The sequence below is a fragment of the Microcebus murinus genome, chromosome 19 (assembly GCF_040939455.1).
Source record: "Microcebus murinus isolate Inina chromosome 19, M.murinus_Inina_mat1.0, whole genome shotgun sequence".
Lineage (NCBI taxonomy): Eukaryota > Metazoa > Chordata > Mammalia > Primates > Cheirogaleidae > Microcebus > Microcebus murinus.
The window spans coordinates 6,886,249-6,904,318 of NC_134122.1; the positions used below are offsets into that span (position 1 = coordinate 6,886,249).

At 49.7% G+C, this 18,070-nt stretch overlaps 1 long non-coding RNA gene across 1 annotated transcript in view; it reads right to left on the reverse strand.

Moving 5' to 3' along the window:
- Positions 1-18,070, reverse strand: part of LOC142861020 (uncharacterized) — a 230,320-nt gene that overhangs the window by 180,685 nt on the left and 31,565 nt on the right. The gene's annotated exons all lie outside the window — the stretch shown is intronic.

An 18,070-nucleotide genomic window follows, 5' to 3' on the forward strand; every position in this document is an offset into this window, starting at 1 on the left:
TCTCCCCTCCATCCTCCCTCTGCACCGGAGTTTAGCAAACGTAGTCTTCTTGGGCCAGATTGAAATGCCAGAATGTATGGAGATTAATCACAGAATAATACAAACTGCCGCTTATCATCTCCCATATATTTGACATAATTACCCTACAAGCAACATGAAAATGTTATACTGTAATAACTCCCAGCCAGGAGAAAAGGCAGCGTTGCTGATAACACGAAAACAGAGAAGACGAGACAGAACAGAGCCCTTCGAAAACTTTTAATTAATTTTTCCCTCTTTCAGCATAATTGATGTTAGTTCAGGCTTCAGTGTTTCCAAAGTGCTTGGCTTCGCAGCAGAGAAATTTAGGGCGACGGCAGAGTGACTCCAGGGCAAAGCTGGGCCCTGGCGGGGAGCTAAGGAGAGGCAGCGTGAGGAATATTTCTACATCTCCAAACACATAACTTTTGTCACTTTTCCATTTAAAATTCTCTCATAGCTCCCCCTTGCCTGCCCTAGGGAACCCAAAGACCAAGGTCCTTTGGTGTCACTGGGGACCCTTCCCTGTGGCACACGCTTGCTTCCTTCGTCAATTTCACCTGCTGCCCCCTCCCCGCAGGTGCCTCAGTCTTCACTGAATTGCTTCGATTTTCTCAGTGCACCATGCTTCATTCCTCCAAACCTTTGCCCTTGATGTTTAAACTCCCAGGACACGCCCTCCCACCCTATTGCCTCCAAACTTCATCTGACCAACCCAACTCATGCTTTAAAACTTAGCTCAGGTGTCATCTCCTCCCATTCCTTCCTCAACCACAGCCGAGGTTTCTGTCCTGGGCTCCCAAAGCCTCCTAATCTACCTTCTAATACAGATTTATATAATATAGTGAAATATACTCTATTTCTCTCTCTCTTCCTATACCATATGAGCATATCTTATTCATTTCTATAGACCAGGATCTGTACGTCTAGGATAGTGTATCCTCAGAGAATAGTTGAAGAATGAACAAATAAATATTCTCTATAGCTACTAGAGTAATGTAATGCTTTGTTGATACTTAATAACATAGGAACATATACACAATAAATTCCTTGTATGTTACCACTTACCTCTCTCGATTAACTACTGTGACTCATTGGTCAAATTGACATCTATAGCTCAATATTTCCCTTTTTGCCTAGACTGCCAGGAAGCTCAAAGCTAAATGCCATGATGACTCATAACACCAGTATTAGCTGAGGTTTTTTTGTTGATTGATTTATATTTGGGGGGGGGTCACTGTGATTTTGTTGTTGTTGTTGATATTTTCTATTTGCCATTTACTGGCCCATTCAACAGGAAACAACTTCATATAGGTAGGCTGCAAAGGATAAGTAAAGGGTATATCCTCAAATGCTTATTTTATGTCTGACTTAGATAAGCACACCTTTTAGATAAATCACAAGTATGAATTTTTCTAAGCAGTAGACAAAAACACTCAGCAAATATTTGTCAGGCATTAACTATGAGCCAAGCATTAAGCTTGGTTCTGTGTGTACATGGAAGAAAAAACATGGTCTCCTCATTCAAGGGGTGCCTTGTCCATTGGGGGGCAGACAAGTGATTCCAGCACAGTGTGGGTACTTGCCATGACAGAAGTGTATCCTGGTTCCCATGGGAGTAGGGAAAGCAAAACATGAGACTTCCTGAGAAAGGTGAAGGAAGCTTTTCTAAGGGGCTGATATTTGAGAAGGGTCTTCACGGGTATGTAGGAGTTCACTGGCAGAAGAAACAACTAACCTTCAAGAATGTCAGGTGAATTGACATCACTAAAGGATACGTGTGACTGAGGGGTTAGTGGATGACCAACCTACTGAGACAAGGAAGAATAGCTCGTGAAACACTTAGGGGCAGACCTTGCCGGCAAGTTTAGATTTTACCCTACAGGCCACTGATGTATAACTGTTTTGCATAGGGGGACCCCTCTTCAATGTTCAGAAATTTCATGGCAATTGTTTCAGTGCAAAGTGACTGAGAAAACACATCTCAGCAAAAGTTATGGTAAGTTCAGTGATGCATTTAAATTAATTTGTACTTTGTTCAACCCAATCAAATCCACAGACATTTGAAAAATAGCTGCGCCCAGCAAAACATACACTGTTCTCCTCACAGATAGAAATAAAATACGATCGTGTCTATTCCAAGTGGTTTCTCTTCTCCCAGGCATCTTTTTTCCTTGCTCCCCAACATCTTATCTTGTGATGCCAGCATTGAAATATGGTTTCCACGTTATGCATTTCCAGCGTGGTTACAACTCGAACACTACTTTTATCAAACACTTCTCTCTTTTATTTAATTAGGCCCATGTTGCACCTTCCTCCTTTCTAATTGTTCTTCTTTTTCTTCTATTACTATGTTCTCTATCAATCCTCTATTGTTGTCGAGTTACATTTTAATGTGTTTATCTAAGTTGGTGGTCCTCAAACATTGGTGTGCATTGGAACCCCCCCCCCAGAGGGCTGTTCAACCACAGGGATTGCTGGGCACCACTTCCAGAGTTTCTAATTCAATAGATCTTTATCGGGGCCAGAAAATATGCATTTCTAACAAATTCCCAAAGTCATACCGATGCTACTGAACCAGGGACCACACTTTGAGAACAACTGAGCTATATTTTCTCCCTTCTCCCACTTTATTAGCACTTTGTCTATGGTTTCATAGGTTTCTCACATGGGTTTTTTTTCCCCTTCTTAAGATTTTCAAGCCCTTGGTTTCCTAAAGAAATGCTAAAAGTGCATAAAATAATTATGAGAGCATAAATGTTCAGAAATGCATGTGGTTTTGACAAACGCTTTTACATGCTGCATGATGTTGAAGAGGGACCGTGTACACATTATGGGATTTCTTGACTTGCTTCAAACTAAGTAAATAAATGCATATAATTGGCATTGCCTCTAATCGTCACCCATCAGTAAATGTAAACATTTATAAATGCAGAGCAAAGACTTTCAAGTGGACACTCCATGTTTTTACATGTTTACTGGGGGGACTGAATGGCCAGACCATGCATATAAAAATGGAACTTTGACTCACAACCTGCAGCACCAAGCGCAGAAAACCAACCCTTTATCCACAGTAACCAGCCCAGGGAGCTAGCCTGCTCTCTAGAAGTTAGGCTTATAGGAAGCCTGAACACTGTATCTAGCAGGTGGTTCAAGAAGCCAAACAACAGCCCCAATTGGCCAGGGCTCAATTAATAACTGACAGCTTCCCTAATTTTTTGTCCCTGTGTCCAACCTGGGATCAACCAAGGGAAGCTAAGTATGTACCCCTAACCAACCACATAAGATGACCACTTGCAATTACCCCCTACAGCTTCCTCATGCCAGGAGCCTCCAATCATAGCAGACCTGAAATCTTCCCCTCTCATCCACTATAAAGCTTTCCCTCTCCTCCACCTACCTTTGAGTGTCTGACAAAAGGCACGTGATGCCGGCTGACTCCCTTGCTGTAGAAAGCTCTGAATAAATAGCTTTTGCGTGCTCTCATTTGGTTGGTCTTGGTTTGTTTCTGAAGCTATCTGGGAAAACAGGGGAGAGCTATATCTAACAGATCCTCGGGGAAATGCCTCTAAGCAGTTCACAGAAGACTTTTTTGTACAAGATCCATTAGGATGTTTATCCTGTCTATGTATGATGGTTGCTGTATATATGTGTTCTCAGGCTCCTTCTTGTAATTCTGTGGAAGGATCATGTGGCCTTGATGATGGCAATTAGTGCTGGAGACAAAGGGGGAGTCATTGAGGAATTTTTGAGCTGAGCTGTCAGGATTTGTGCATTAAAGACATCACCCCCTAGGCCGGACACGGTGGCTTATGCCTGTGATCCTACTCTTAGAGGCCAAGGCAGGAGGATCGCTTGAAGTCAGGGGCTCAAGACTAGCCTGAGCAAGAGGGAGACCCTGTCTCTACAAAAAAAAAAATAGAAAAATTAGCCGGGCATGGTGGCACCTGCCTGTAGTCCCAGCTACTTGGGAGGCTGAGGCAGGAGGATCGCTTGAGTCCGGGAGTGTGAGGTTGTAATGAGCTATGATGATGCCACTGTACTCTAGCCCAGGTAACAGAGTAAGACCATGTGTCAGGAAAAAAGAAAAAAAGACATTATCCTGGCAGCTGTGTGGAGGATGAGGACAGGGTTCATCGACCGGGGTTTCTTTAAGGGAAAGCAAGAACTCTGGACCAGGCCCTGTCTCCATGGGGGCCTTCCCTTGTCCTGCAATGCATCCCCATTGCCCCTGGAGAGCCACGCTTGCTTTCCTGGGGAACAAACAAAGGATGGCATCGTTATCTTCCCAGGCAGGGAGTGGTTCTTGCATGGCCTCCCAGTAAAGTCACGGTGTAGCAGTGGACCACAATCACCTTTATTTAATTAGCATGATAGACTCTCACCAGGAAGCCAAGGGGCAAGTTCACAGCTGAGAACCCCTTCTTAATTGCTGGGCTTGGGACAGCCCTCATTCCTTCACTGGGCCTGTGGCTTGCTCTTTTGACCTCTAACATCTGGATTTGCTAGGGCTGTGGAAATGATTTCCCAGTCTGGGCAATAGGAATCCCAGGAACAAGACTCTGGCCAGAACATTTGGCCAGAACTTCATTAATTTCATGAAGAAGAGGGGAAATGCAGATTTCACACTCCCAGAGCTGCTGCAAGAAAAACCGCTCCAAAAGCCTGATCTTCAAATAAGTTCACCGGACGCCCAGAGTTTGAATCCAAGCCCCAGCCCTTAGTAAGGGTGGGACCCTGACTGAGCAAGCACCTTAGCTTCTCCGCCCCCGATTTTCCCACTTGTGAGAAGGACGTGATACAGGCACCTGCCTCTCAGGGGTGCTGTGAAAGGGTTGCATTTAAAGCGCCTGGCAGGGTGCCCGACCCAGAGCAAACTCTGGCGAGTATAACACACGCTTCCCCAGTTCTTGGTGTCACTTCTATTGTTTCCTACAGTGAAGGTCGGTGATTCCCGAACACCAGCTGTGTGGGCCTGTATGGCTCTACATACAGCATTGCTTCCCGACCTTTTACTCATTATCACCTCCCTACAGAGCTTTTTAAACTTTCTTCCCCCTAATCACCACCCCCCTTTATCCATGAAATTTTAGTAGCACAGGTACACTGTGTATCTGTTTATGTACTGTGACCCTTTGGAGGGCCACAAACCACTGTAATATCTAAGGTCTTTTTCACACCTCTGAGAGCCAGATAAAATTTTATATGCATTTTTTTCTTGCCATAGAGAAGTGAGCTATTAAACAAAATTCACTGTGTATGTATATGAAAAATATACACCCATATATGGGAAATGGTCAGTTTTCCTTTAATGGATGGGTATGACCCTGTGAAATATTTCAGTTTTACTAGTCAACATAGGAACTAGTGTTGAAAGAAATAAAGCATCTCCTAATTAAAGAAAAAGAAAAAGGAGACAGGGAGATCTGCTTGTCTCCTGTGTGAAGAAGGCATGACCTCCAAAGGAGATCTGAGTGAGCTGAGAAAAACAAGAAAGCCTACATGTGTTTGTTTTAAAGTTCAACCTTTTATTCAGAGATACTATAGCTCCCTTCCAGGGAGAGGAAAGGGAGAGGAGAGGGAGAGGAGAGGGAGAGGAGAGGGAGAGGAGAGGGAGAGGAGAGGGAGAGGAGAGGGAGAGGAGAGGGAGAGGAGAGGGAGAGGAGAGGGAGAGGAGAGGGAGAGGAGAGGGAGAGGAGAGGGAGAGGAGAGGGAGAGGAGAGGGAGAGACGGGGAGAGAGGGGGGAGAGGGGGGGAGAGGGGGGGAGAGGGGGGGAGAGGGGGGGAGAGGGGGGGGAGGGGGGGAGAGAGAGAGAGGGAGGGGAGAGGGAGAGAGAGGGAGGGGAGAGGGAGGGGAGAGGGAGGGGAGAGGGAGAGAGAGAGAGGGAGAGAGAGGGAGAGAGAGGGAGAGAGAGGGAGAGAGAGGGAGAGAGAGGGAGAGAGAGGGAGAGAGAGGGAGAGAGAGGGAGAGAGAGGGAGAGAGAGGGAGAGAGAGGGAGAGAGAGGGAGAGAGAGGGAGAGAGAGGGAGAGAGGGAGAGATGGTTGTAACAGGAAATAGTAGTGATTATTTGCGTTTGCACAAGCGCGTGCACCTGGGTGGCCGCTTAATTGATGAGCGTGCTTGGTAGGTAACCTTGTTCCCCAGAATGTTTTTCCTGTTTTCTGAAGCCTGAAAGCTGGTCCCTCTTAACACTGCAGATCTTGGGGCTCTGAAGTCTCACCTCCCGCCCACTCCCACTTGCTCGTGGCTGCTGGAGGGATCTGTCCTCACCGTTACCCTGTGGCCCGAGCTGGGCCCGCAGGACACAATGTCCACTGCTGTCCTCGTGAGGGAGCCACAGTAGAATGGTGAGCAGAGCATCAGTGGGCACGGCTATTCCACAGCTCTTTGTTCCTGGCTTACGGGGCTACAAGGATGGACAGTTCACGGTTCTGACACTCAGAGGAGCTCAAAGCCTAGCAAAGGAGACTGAGCTCTGCCCCCGTCCTGGGCACCCCCTCCTCCCTTATTCTCCTGGGCGCCCACAGTGTGTCGCCGGGGAAACAGGCTCTGTCTCCAACACTGGTTGGATTTTTCACTCCAAAGAGGTGATTACCTGGAATTCCGGTAAAATTCTCCATGCTGTTATACTTAAAATAACATTTAAGGTAAAAAAAAAAAAAAAAAAAAAAAAGATGAAAAAGTCAAGGCCAGGTTAGATGAGAATTGCCTAAGAAAACAAAACTGGAGAATTTCACAAATAAACAGTTGGCACCAAACTCAGCTTCCTGGCAGTAAGAGCAAAGAGAGGAATTTCACGGTGACAAGATTCCCCATATCCTTTAAAACACACTAAAAGTTGACAAGAAATTTTGCTTTTCTGTATCTGAGGCATGACAGAAGTTCTTCTTCTCAAGAGCTCTCATAGACTAGCACAACTGATATGATGGGAGCGTCTAAAACAATACCCTGAAATAGATAAAACAATACCCTGAAATAGATAAAACAATACCCTGAAATTTAACAGTGTGTTCCTCAGGGGTGTTTTACTGAACCCCACCATTCAAGCTCATGTACCATTCAGTAAAAACAATGGTCAGAATTGTGCAAAGGTTGATAACCACCCAAATGTCCTTCATTGGGTGGTTGGATAAATAAATTGCACTACAATCTGTACTGTGGAATATTACTCAGCAATGAAAAAGAACAAACTACTGATACATAAAACAGTGTGGATGGATCTCAAAGGCATTATGCAAAGTGAAGAAAAGCCAGTCTTGAAAAATTACATACTGTGTGATTCCATTTATATAGCACTCAAAAATGACAAAACTCCAGAGACAGAAGACAGTAGTTACCAGGGCCCAGCCAGACTAGAAATGCATAGCTCGAGGGACCTCCTTCAAGGCGATGGGAAAGTTCTGTGTCTCGATTGTAGTGGTGGTCACACAAATCTCTGTGTGACAGAAATTTGCACAGAACTGTATACACACATACACATATAAAGATAAGATCTGTAGTTCGATTAACAGTATTGCAATGTGGACTTCCTGGCTTGGATATTGTACCGTAATTATCTACGATGTCACTACTGGGGAAATATGAGTGAAGGGTTGATGAGACTTTATGCACTATTTTTGCCACTTCCTATGAGCCTAGAATTATTTCAAAATAAAGAGAAAGAAAAAAAAAAGAGACAATGGCTGTTCTCTATGGTCCTACCTGCTCCTGAGTTCTCTAACTGAGGGACTCAGCACAACCTCCACCCTCCCTGCAGCCCCCGATTCGCAGGCTTAGGCAGCTCCCGGGGCTGCCGAGCTGTGATTCTGAAATTCACCTTTGATCACTCTAAGTATCCTACCACTCAAGCTGTGTGTATTTAAACTCTCCCTGAGAGACCAGACCAGACGCAGAAGAGGAGACCAGACCAGACAAGACCAGACTAGCAAGAGGAGACGAGACCAAAAGAGGACATGAGACTGAAAGAGGAAACGAGACCAGAAGAGGGGACGAGACTGGAAGAGGAAGAGGAGACGAGACCAGAAGAGGAAGAGGAGGCAAGACCAGAAGAGGAAGAGGAGGCAAGACTGGAAGAGGAAGAGGAGGCAAGACCAGAAGAGGAGACCAGACCAGAAGAGGCACTCTAGCCAGGGCAGCAGAGCGAGACTCTGTCTCAAACAACAACAACAACAATAATAATAAGAGAAGCTAACACTGCTTTAGCACTAAGCAAGAAGCCCCATCCCAAGCGCTTTGCAAGTTTTCACCCATGCCATTGGCCCAACCACCCAAAGGTAAGTCCCGGCGTTAGCCCTGTCTTAAAGATGAGGAAGTGCCTAAGCAACCTGCCTGGCACCACAGCTGGAAATGTGACTGTCCAGACAACCTGTGCCCCAAGCCCTGTGCTCCACAGCACCCCAAAAGTAAAAGCAGAAATGTGGTGCTCACTGAGTGTTGGGGTTCCACAGGTGTAGCCTTTGGCTCCATGGCTTCCCCCCTTCCCCCTCCCAAGTCCCTCCTTCCCAGTAACCTTGGTGACCTACTCTGGTTCCTCCCCATTGGACTGGTGTTTATCACAGACACTTCCTGAGCCCCCTCCTCTTCTCACACCACACTGCCTTTCTAAGCATCCTATGCACCCCAAAGGCTTGCACTACCACCTACACGCCAATCACTCTCCAGTGCATCTGACCAAGGGCAACTGTGCCCCCCAGGGACATGTGACAATGTCCAGAGACATTCTTGGTTGTCATGGCTGAGAAGGGGGTGCAACTGGCATCTGCTGGGTAGGATCCAGGGATTCTGCTAAACATCTTACAGTACACAAGACACCCCCACACTCACAACAGAGCATGTGGCCTCAAATGCCACTAGTGCCAAGATCAAGAACCCTCTGCCCCAAAAAGTGTTTTCAACTGCCTCCTGGGCATTTCCACATGGATGTGGACCCAGCATCTCACACTCAATCCTCCAGAAGGAATTCGTTACCTACTCCCCTTCCCCAACACCCCCAGTCTGCCTGCCTTCCGTCGTTTTCCAGCTCTGTAAATCACAATCCCAACCACCCTCATATTTCATCTGGGAACCTGGTCTCTTCTTCCTCCATCAATCACTCACCTAGTCCATCAATTCTTCTTCGTAAATGCCAAGTCTAAATTCCTCGCTCCTTCCCGTCTGCTCTGCCCACACGAGCAGCAGCCGCCTCTCTGCTGGCTTTGATCCCTGCAGTTTTCCAGCCACCCCCTGCTGCCCATCACACAAGCGACAGGCAGAGATCCTTCTAGAACACAAGAGTGTCACCTCCTCCATAGAACTCCCCACTGGGCATGAGGTTTCCTTTGGAGGTGGTGAAAATGTTCTGGAACTAGATGGTGGTGATGTTTGCTTGGCTTTATGAATGTCCTAAATGCCACTGAGCTGTGCACTTTAAAATGGTGAAAAGGTGAATTTTACACTGTGTTATTTTAACACAATTTTTTTTAAAAACCTCCACATTGATCTCAATTATCTTCACAGTGGCCTTCAATGATACAGACCCTGCCAGCCACTCCAGCCCCCTTTCTTGCTAGGGACTCAAATCATTGGATTTTTCTGGGGACCAGAGGTGGGGATGGCTGAGATCCTGTTGGTAGAAACAATGAGTCAGTGAGGCTTGAGGAAACAGGCTCCTCTTGGAGAAAGGGTAGCAGATTGCACTTTCTAAAGACGCTGTGACACACTCTCCAATCCCCCACGCCTCTATTATGATGTGAGTTTGATACTCTTCCTGGGGAGGTTGGGGCTTAATGTCCCCTCCCTGTGAATCAAGACAGGCTTGTGACCATGGCAGCCCTGACATGACCATATTGCCAGGAAGCCCAGTTCAGCCCATGTGACAAGGCTACAAGGAAAGGCCCTGAGATGACAGGAAGAAAGAGAAGTGCCCAGCCTCCCATACCCCACAGTGCTCTGCCCCCTGCTGGTCCAGTTCCAGCCACTGCCTGAGACAGACTAAACCAAAACCACCCAGCTGAGCCCTTCCAGAATTCCTGACTCTCAAACACCATAAGCAACATACAATGGTCACTACTGATTTTACCCACTACATTTTAGGTGATTTGTCATGCAGCAACAAAAAAGACAGACAGGTGTGTCCCTCAAGAGCACAGGAGCTGGTCAGCAACCTAGATCCATTTCCCAGACCCACCTTGTTACCCAGGGCACGAGTTTGGACAATTATTTCCCCCTCACTGAGCCTCGATTTCCTCATTGTGGGAAAGATAATAACAGCACCTGCTGCACAGGTATTGTGGGAAAACTGAAGAAGATAAAGGACAAGCAGCGTGTGGTATACACTGGTAATGTTAGCTGTTATTAGTACTTTGATCCTTAAAATAATCTTGTGTTATGGTGATTGTAGTAATTTCCTACAGCTGCCCTAATAAACTGCCACAAATGGGGTGGCTTGAAACAACAGATATTTATTCTTTCACAATCCTAGGGGTCAAAAGTTCAAAATCAAGGTGTCAGGTGGGGGGTGCTCCCTCCAGAGACCCCAGTGGAGGACTTTCCTTTCCTCTCCCCACCCCCCACCCCCGTGGTGCTAGGTGTTCCTCAGCTTGTGGCAGCTTCACTCCAACCTCTACCCTGTCTTACGTGGCCTTCTCCTCTGTGTGTCTCTGTATCTTCACGTGGTCTTCTTATAAAGACACCAGTCGCTGTATTGAGAACACCCTAATCCAGTGTGACATCATCTTAACTACACTAATCACATCGATAAAAAATCCTTTTTCCAAATAAGGTCACGCTCACAGGTACCAGAGCTATGAATTCAACCTATCTTTCTGGAGGACACACTTGAACCCACGACAGTCCCCTTGTGAGGCAGGCAGCTACAGCAACCCCACACATGCCTCCTACTTCCCAGGGCCTGGTAAGTAAAAGGCGGAAGATGAGACGTGGGTATAATTCCACCCAGGTCTGACGCGAGCTGGTTCCACGGTGCAAATCAGGACCCCTGTCCCGGGCGTGGAGAAACACCCGTGGCCGCTGCAGGAGCCACAGGGGAGCGGTCCGCTGGCCTCTCCAGCTCCCCAAGGCTGCCCCTTGCAGGCAGGACCCAGCAACCCGACAGAAAGGAGCAAACCCCACAAAGGAACAAAGGTGGGAGGGCTGGGGGGGCATAGGCTCTCTCGATGCATAAATGTTTATTAGTCATCAAATGGCTGTTCCTCTTCTGGGGCTCTGAGTACTCCGTTAAATTAAGCATTTCTAATTGAGGAAATAGAAATGAATATGGAACAAATGCCGATGTTCTGATAGAAGCCCCGAGCCGTCCTCACAGAGAGATGGGGCCGTGCTCGGCCATGGAGATGTTGTCGGCTTAGTGCTGCCGGCGGTGAAAGAGCCTCGTGTGTGCGAGACCCGGGTGTGTGCAAGACCCGAGCATCCCTGACACAGGAGGAGCTTTGCCACCGGGACGATGACCGGATGCCACGTGGGGCCCTTTAGCCCCCAAGGGTGGGGAGTGGGGACTGTGGGGGGTGACGGGGAGCCAGCAGCGCGTGGCTTGGCTCGGCAGGCAGAGGCCCGGGTTTTGAGTCTCATGTCTGCCACTTCCGGCCAATGGCCTTGGGCGCATCCTGGACCTCACTGACCTTGTCCCTTGGTTGCAATGAGGGTGGACACCCCTCCTTGCAGGACAGCGGCAAGGATCCGACGAGGACTCAAACTTGCTCTGGAAACTCTGAAGTGCTCCGAGCGCTAAGATAGGCTCACACGCCAGGGAGCCCATCCTAACCCCTGTTACCCAGGGGCTTCTAGAAAAGGCCAGCGCAGAGGACAAGCACTGTGCCGAGCGCAGAGGAGACGCCTTCTGCAACCTCCAGGTGGCAGCAGCCACCCGGGACCTCTGAGTACTGATGAAGTCACGTCACTTAGAGGCTCCACGTCTGCCCTCTCTGGCCCTCTGTCCGCCCTCTTGCGACCTGTACACAACCCGCTGCACAGGTGAGACACGGAGGCTTGGCTGGGAGGGAACTGCCCAGGTCACACCCCAGGAAAGCGTGAGAGCAAGTTCTCGGGGTGCGCAGCTGCCCGACCCCACCCCAGGCTCCTGCCCCACTGGGGAAAGTCCCCTTTCCTTCCCAGCCTCTCGGCCAGCTCCCTGCACATACAAGATGGCAACAAGAGAACTCGGGCCACCCTTGGACGGCAGGACAAAGGTGTGTGCTCCCCTGAGCAAGATTGTCTAGACACACCCACAGCAGCTTTCTCGTCGGGACCTCGTTACCACCTGTCTGTCTTGGTCACCGCTGTGTTTCCCTACCTGGCATAGAACAGGACACACAAAAAGCTCTCAGGAGACATTTGTGGAGTGGAACCCAATGGGTGGGCTTGGGGAGGTAGACGGAGCAGAGAACAGTGGGCCCATTTTACATCCGAGAAGACTGAGGCCCAGAGGGAGACAGGCACTTCCGCAAAGCCATGCATTTGGGCTGGAATCGCAAGAACTAGAAGCTCATGTGCATCAGGCTGTTCCCCGCCTTCCTCAGCCCTTCCTGCCCTGACCCTTCATGGCTCCCAAGTCTCAGTGGGGCTGGGATGCCACCCCGGGATCCCACCCCTGCTAGAGCACGGTCTGTTATCATCTAGGGCAGAGGTTTGGCGGAACACGATAGATGAGCAATTGGGACTCCATCTTCCCTTCCCCCCTAGTCTGAAGAAACACCTGCCTCCAGGTGGGCAGTGAGGGCAGAAGAAAATGCAGCGTGAAGGATGCACTTCCAGCCCTGCACCCACCAGCACCAGGCCGGCCCCCTCCCACCCAGGGTCCAGGCACAGGCTGGCCCCAAGTGCCATCTGCTGAGCCCGCGCCAGCCTCGAGCCCACCCGGAGGGTCTGCACGGGACCACCTTTCTGTCCCCGACACCAGCTGGGTCTAAGGGTCTCTTCCACCACCTCAGTTCCTTCCATCTCCGGTTTTTCAGTGTGTATTTCTCAGTTCCTTTCCATCTCTCGGCTGAGTCTCTCTTAGGCTCTATCCCCCTGTTTCTACCTTTTTCCAAACCTCCTTTAGCTTCTTTCTCTCTGTGCGAAGCTCCTTCCTTCTCCGTCTTCTCTCCATCCCTCCCACCCCACCCTCTATAAGCGTTGGAGGGAGCCTCCCTTGTCAGTCTGGGAAAGCACCGTCTGCCGTTGGAACGAGGCGGGGATGATGAATCTGCCTCCGGCGTTCGCAGAGGCCTGAGATCAGTGTCCCAGCTCCTGGGTGTCATATGCTGGGAAAACGACGAGTGGAACTTCTCTGAGAGAATAAGCCAAGACCATGACTGCACCCCTTTTTTACTATAAATTAAGCCCAGGCTGTCCCGCACCCACTCTTGCCCCTACAGTCCATTCACGCAAGAGACCTGAGGTCTTATGGCAATGGCTCTCACCTCCCTGCCCGGCCTCGAAGCTTTGATTCCACTGGGCTCTGCGGAGGCCCACGTCTTAGAAATTGGTTATTTTTTTTTTTAATAAGTCCCCAGATGACGCTAATGTGAAGCCAGAGTTGAGAACGACTGTCCCTTGTCTTAAAGGTGTTTCGCTGCTCTCGAAACAGCATCCAAATGGAACGGAATGATAGGAGAGAATGAGACAGGACAAGACAGGACAGGACAAAAGAGAACAGATAGGAATAGGTCTGAATGGGTCGGAAAAGAACAGGTCAGAGCCGAACAGAACAAGTCAGAAAAGAACAGATCAAATCAGAACAGAACAGTTCAGATCAGATCAGAACAGGTCAGATCAAAACAGAACAGGTCAGATCCGATCAGAACAGGTCACATCAAAACAGAACAGGTCAGATCAGAACAGGTCAGATCAAAACAGGTCAGATCAAAACAGGTCAGATCAAAACAGGTCAGATCAAAACAGAACAGAACTGGTCAGAAGAGAGCAGGACAGAACAGAACAGGTCAGATCAGAACAGAATCCTAACCTGCTCAATCATCAGCACCTCCTTACCAGGGGCCGTGGGCACCACCCCCCACCTCCACCCCTCCCTCCCACCTCTAACTTCCTTTCTTACTACTCCCCCCTCAACTCTCCTCTCTCTTTCCTTCACACACACCTGCTTTTTCCCACCTCGGAGAACTTGCTGTCGCCTGCCTGGTCTGTTTCCCCACCTGCAGGCTCCACATTCGGGTCTCAGCATGACGTCACCTCCTCCAAGAGGCCCTCCCTGACTGTCCTTCTAGAGTAGCACCTGTCCCACACAGCCTCCATCTCATCACCCTGTTTCGGTTTCTTCGTAACACTAATCACTGTCTGAATCTCTCACATACACCGCTGGCTGGCGTCTTTATCATCTGTTTCCATGGAAACTCGCAAGGGTGGGGATCCTGCCAGCTTCCCCACTAACGTGTTCCCAGGCTCGGAACGGTTCCTGGCACACGGTAGGTGTCTGGCAAACACTGAATGGATGAATGGATGAATGAGAGTCTTCTCTCCTGTGTCGTCAGCTCCTGGGAGTGCACACAAGGTTCGGTTTTGTTGTTATTTGGTTTTGTTCCCCTAGCAGGGTGTCTTAATGCCAGCACCTCAGACAAGTGGACCAGTGTTGCAGGGCTGTCCTGAGCGGCACCGGATGTCTAACAGCATCCCTGGTCTCTACCCCTACATGCCAGTAGTACACACGCCCATTGTAACAACCAAACTGTCTCTAGACATTGCCAAATGTCAGGGACATGGAGATAGAATCACGCCAGCCTGCTAGTGTTTAACACAGTGACTGCCACACTAGAAAAAAAAACAAATTTTCCCTGGGGCCACAGTGTTTTATTAAAACAAAATAATCCTTTCCAACTTGTTGTTTTCTATTTTTTTCTGTGCATGAGTTGCATGCAATGCAATCCACATTTTTAGAATTAAATTGTCAATATTAATTGTAACAATGAGAACATCAACAAGTAATATTTTCACGAACCAACTGCAGGGTTTTGCTTCACCAGGCCCTGGGTTCAAAACTAGCCTGAGTGAGTTAAAACAACTCACATGCCAGTCAATGCGTTAACCCAGCGCTGGGAGCTCAGAGGGCAGGGAACAAACGTCTTTTGACTAAGCTGAGAATCCAGCCCTGCCTCTGACGCAGTTCCGCCATATGACCAGCAGGTAGCAGCAGAGACCGCCCTTTCGGCAGCGCGCTTGCCCTCGCTTTGCGAAAACGCTTTCTTTGCCCAGCCTAGTAACTGATGTTGCGACAGCGCCCGCTCGCCTCCAGGGGGCCTCGTGAGTAACCCGCGCGTTTACCCTTTTCCAGATCAGACAGGGACGTCGCAGCAATGTCCTGAACCAAAGCTGAGCAGTACAGGCGTTGGGGGAAGTGGGGACAGAATTGTCTTGGGATCAGGCGGTTCTGAATTTTACTCCCAGCTGTAAACTTTTGTCTCCTTATGCCTTTGGTCCCGTCACCTTAACCTGTTTATGCCTCAGTTTCCTCACCTGTACCCTGCTTTGCTTATCCCCATAGTCCTCATCATTGGCTATGTATGTCACGTGGCTCTCTCCTGTCGTAGGTCAGCTCCGGGAGCAAGGGCTGGGAGTGTAATAGCCTCCATCATGTGTCTGTTGACTGGCACATAGAGTAGTGGCACAGATGCATAGTATGTACTCCATGGTGTCAGCTGTGATGATGATGATGTCAGCACGAGGGTGACATCATAGGATGATGATGTCATGGTGAGGATGATAATGTCATGTGAGGATGATCATGTCATGCATGGTATTGATCACGGTGTTGTCATCTTATAACCCACATAACCCACACGAGTGGCCCCCAAACCTGCTGTACCATCAGCACCTCCCAGACCTTTTCCTACATCTAAGTCTCCCCAGGTCCAGGCCCGCCCCCCACACCTCATGACTCAGAACCGTCCAGAAACAGGATCTCAGTCGTGGCTGCACGTTAGAATCATCAGGAGAGCTCTTTAAAGACACCAATGCCTGGACTCCACCCCTAGAGACTGTAGGATCAGGGATGCAGCTCAGGCATCGGGAGTTTTACAAGATGCCCAGGTGATTCTAATGCGCAGCAAGGCGATGAACCTTCCCCATCCCTTAAACTCCCAGGTGTTAGGAAAGGTGGTTCGGGAGCAGCAGCCTCACCTGCGAGCTCGTCAGAAACGTGAGTTCTCCGGCCCCACCCAGACCTTCCGACTCACACACCCTGAGGGTGGCTTGGCCACCTGGTACCAACACGCCTGCAGAGCCTCCATGCGCTAAAAGTGAACAGCCCTGCCCCGGGGGACCCGCACGTGAGGCCTGCACTCTGGAACCCCCCGTTCCCGTGGGCCAGATGCCAGGATGAACAGAAGGATGGATGTTTCTGGGGGAAGAAGGGAAAGGAATGTTTAGGCCCTGAGGAATACCCCAAGGGACTCTTTCAGCTTCCCATGCTAGGCCCAACCCCAGCACCCCACACCACAGAAAGCCAACGGCTCACCCAGAGCTATTTCAGCCCAAAGGCACTGCAGGCCGCGGCCTCCCTGGAGAGGGCTCGATGCCAACAGCGCCGAGGCGGCAGGCACCCTCTCCAGCCCAGACCCCCACGGCCACGCCAGGGACATGGCTTCCCCTGGCCACACAACTGCCAACGGCACATCATTACTTCACAAAAGAACTGTCCATAGTGTGACCAGCACTGACGACAAAGCCGGCTGCACTGAAGGACAGACGATCTCGTGTGTGTGTGTGTGTGTGTGGCTTTATAAATCCCCTCTACTCAAAGTCAGCCCACAGCACAGCCGCAGCCTCACGCAGGAGTGTGTTGGCCACGCAGAATCCCAGGCCCACCCACCCCACCGAGTCAGAGGCCGCATGGTAACAAGATCCCCGAGAATGTCTGAGCAGCAGTGGTACGAACCCAGTAAGCCGGCACGCTCCCTCTTGCCCTTGTACCGAGTGCGACTTCGTGCAGAGTTCAGCTCGTCACACCAGGAAACTCGATCCTTGGTTATGAAGTCATACGCAGCGCCTGTTTGGGATCTAACCCAGCTCGTTGCTCGTCTCAGCTGATTACCTGTTGCGATAACCTGAGCACCTTTGCGCCTTTTAAAGCTAATGCTCCCCAGCCCCAGAGACGGTGATTTGATTGGCCCGGGCTTGGGCTTGGGCAATTATCTAAATTCTTTGGGTGATTTCGATGGGCAACCACGGTGGAGACCCACCTCATGCATTCAGGGGGTGTCTGGGGACTCAGCGAGTGACAGTGTGTGCGTTTCCCCGGGCTCAGAGTTCACACCAGAGAGCTGAGCTCAGGCGTCACTGCAGAAATACTTTCACCGCAGGCATGAGGGTGACTGGAGCTACCACTGAGCATTTGGACTGAAGACGCAGTAGGAAGATGATGGCCCAGGAGTTAGCAGCTGTGTTTTTGGGGACTCGTCTTCCCTACTAACCGTGAGTGTGCGGATGAGGCTTCCCTCCCAGGTGACTTTGCCAATGGCCTCTCCCTGCTAAGAGTGAGTCTGTTGATTGTTCTCCTCTTCTTACAAGGCCTCCTGACAATCACGAAATGACTCATAAGGGGACCAGCACACTGACCACCTGGACGTTCGAGAAGATGTCTCAGCTTGGGGGTGACTCTGTTTAATGTCTCAAAAGAGAGCCACTGATCGCCGAGAATCATTAACACCGTTAAGTGACCTTTCCCGATGGAGGTTCAGATTCCAGACCAGATAGGCATGAAGCCACCAGAGTAAGTGAAGTCAGAGGAAATTCCTCCACCACCTGGTGGCTGAGAACCCCAGGTCTGTGCTGTCTCCCCTTTGGGGTTTCCCATAGCGCCTTCCTTCCTGGATTGGGGGTCATTTAAAGCATGAAGCAGTGTCCGGGGTGGAATGTATCTCACACCCGATACCCACGGCCAGCCAGCAGGAAGCCTGCCCAGAAAAGCTGTGTGAAAGGACAGAGTCCTGGTCTTGAAGCACGGAGTCTGCCGTGAGCTCGCTATGCACCTTTGCACAAGTTGCCTAACCTCTCTGATCACCCTTAACATTTCCTTAACACAGAAGAGCTGATCCCGAGGACATGAGTGAGGATGAAATGAA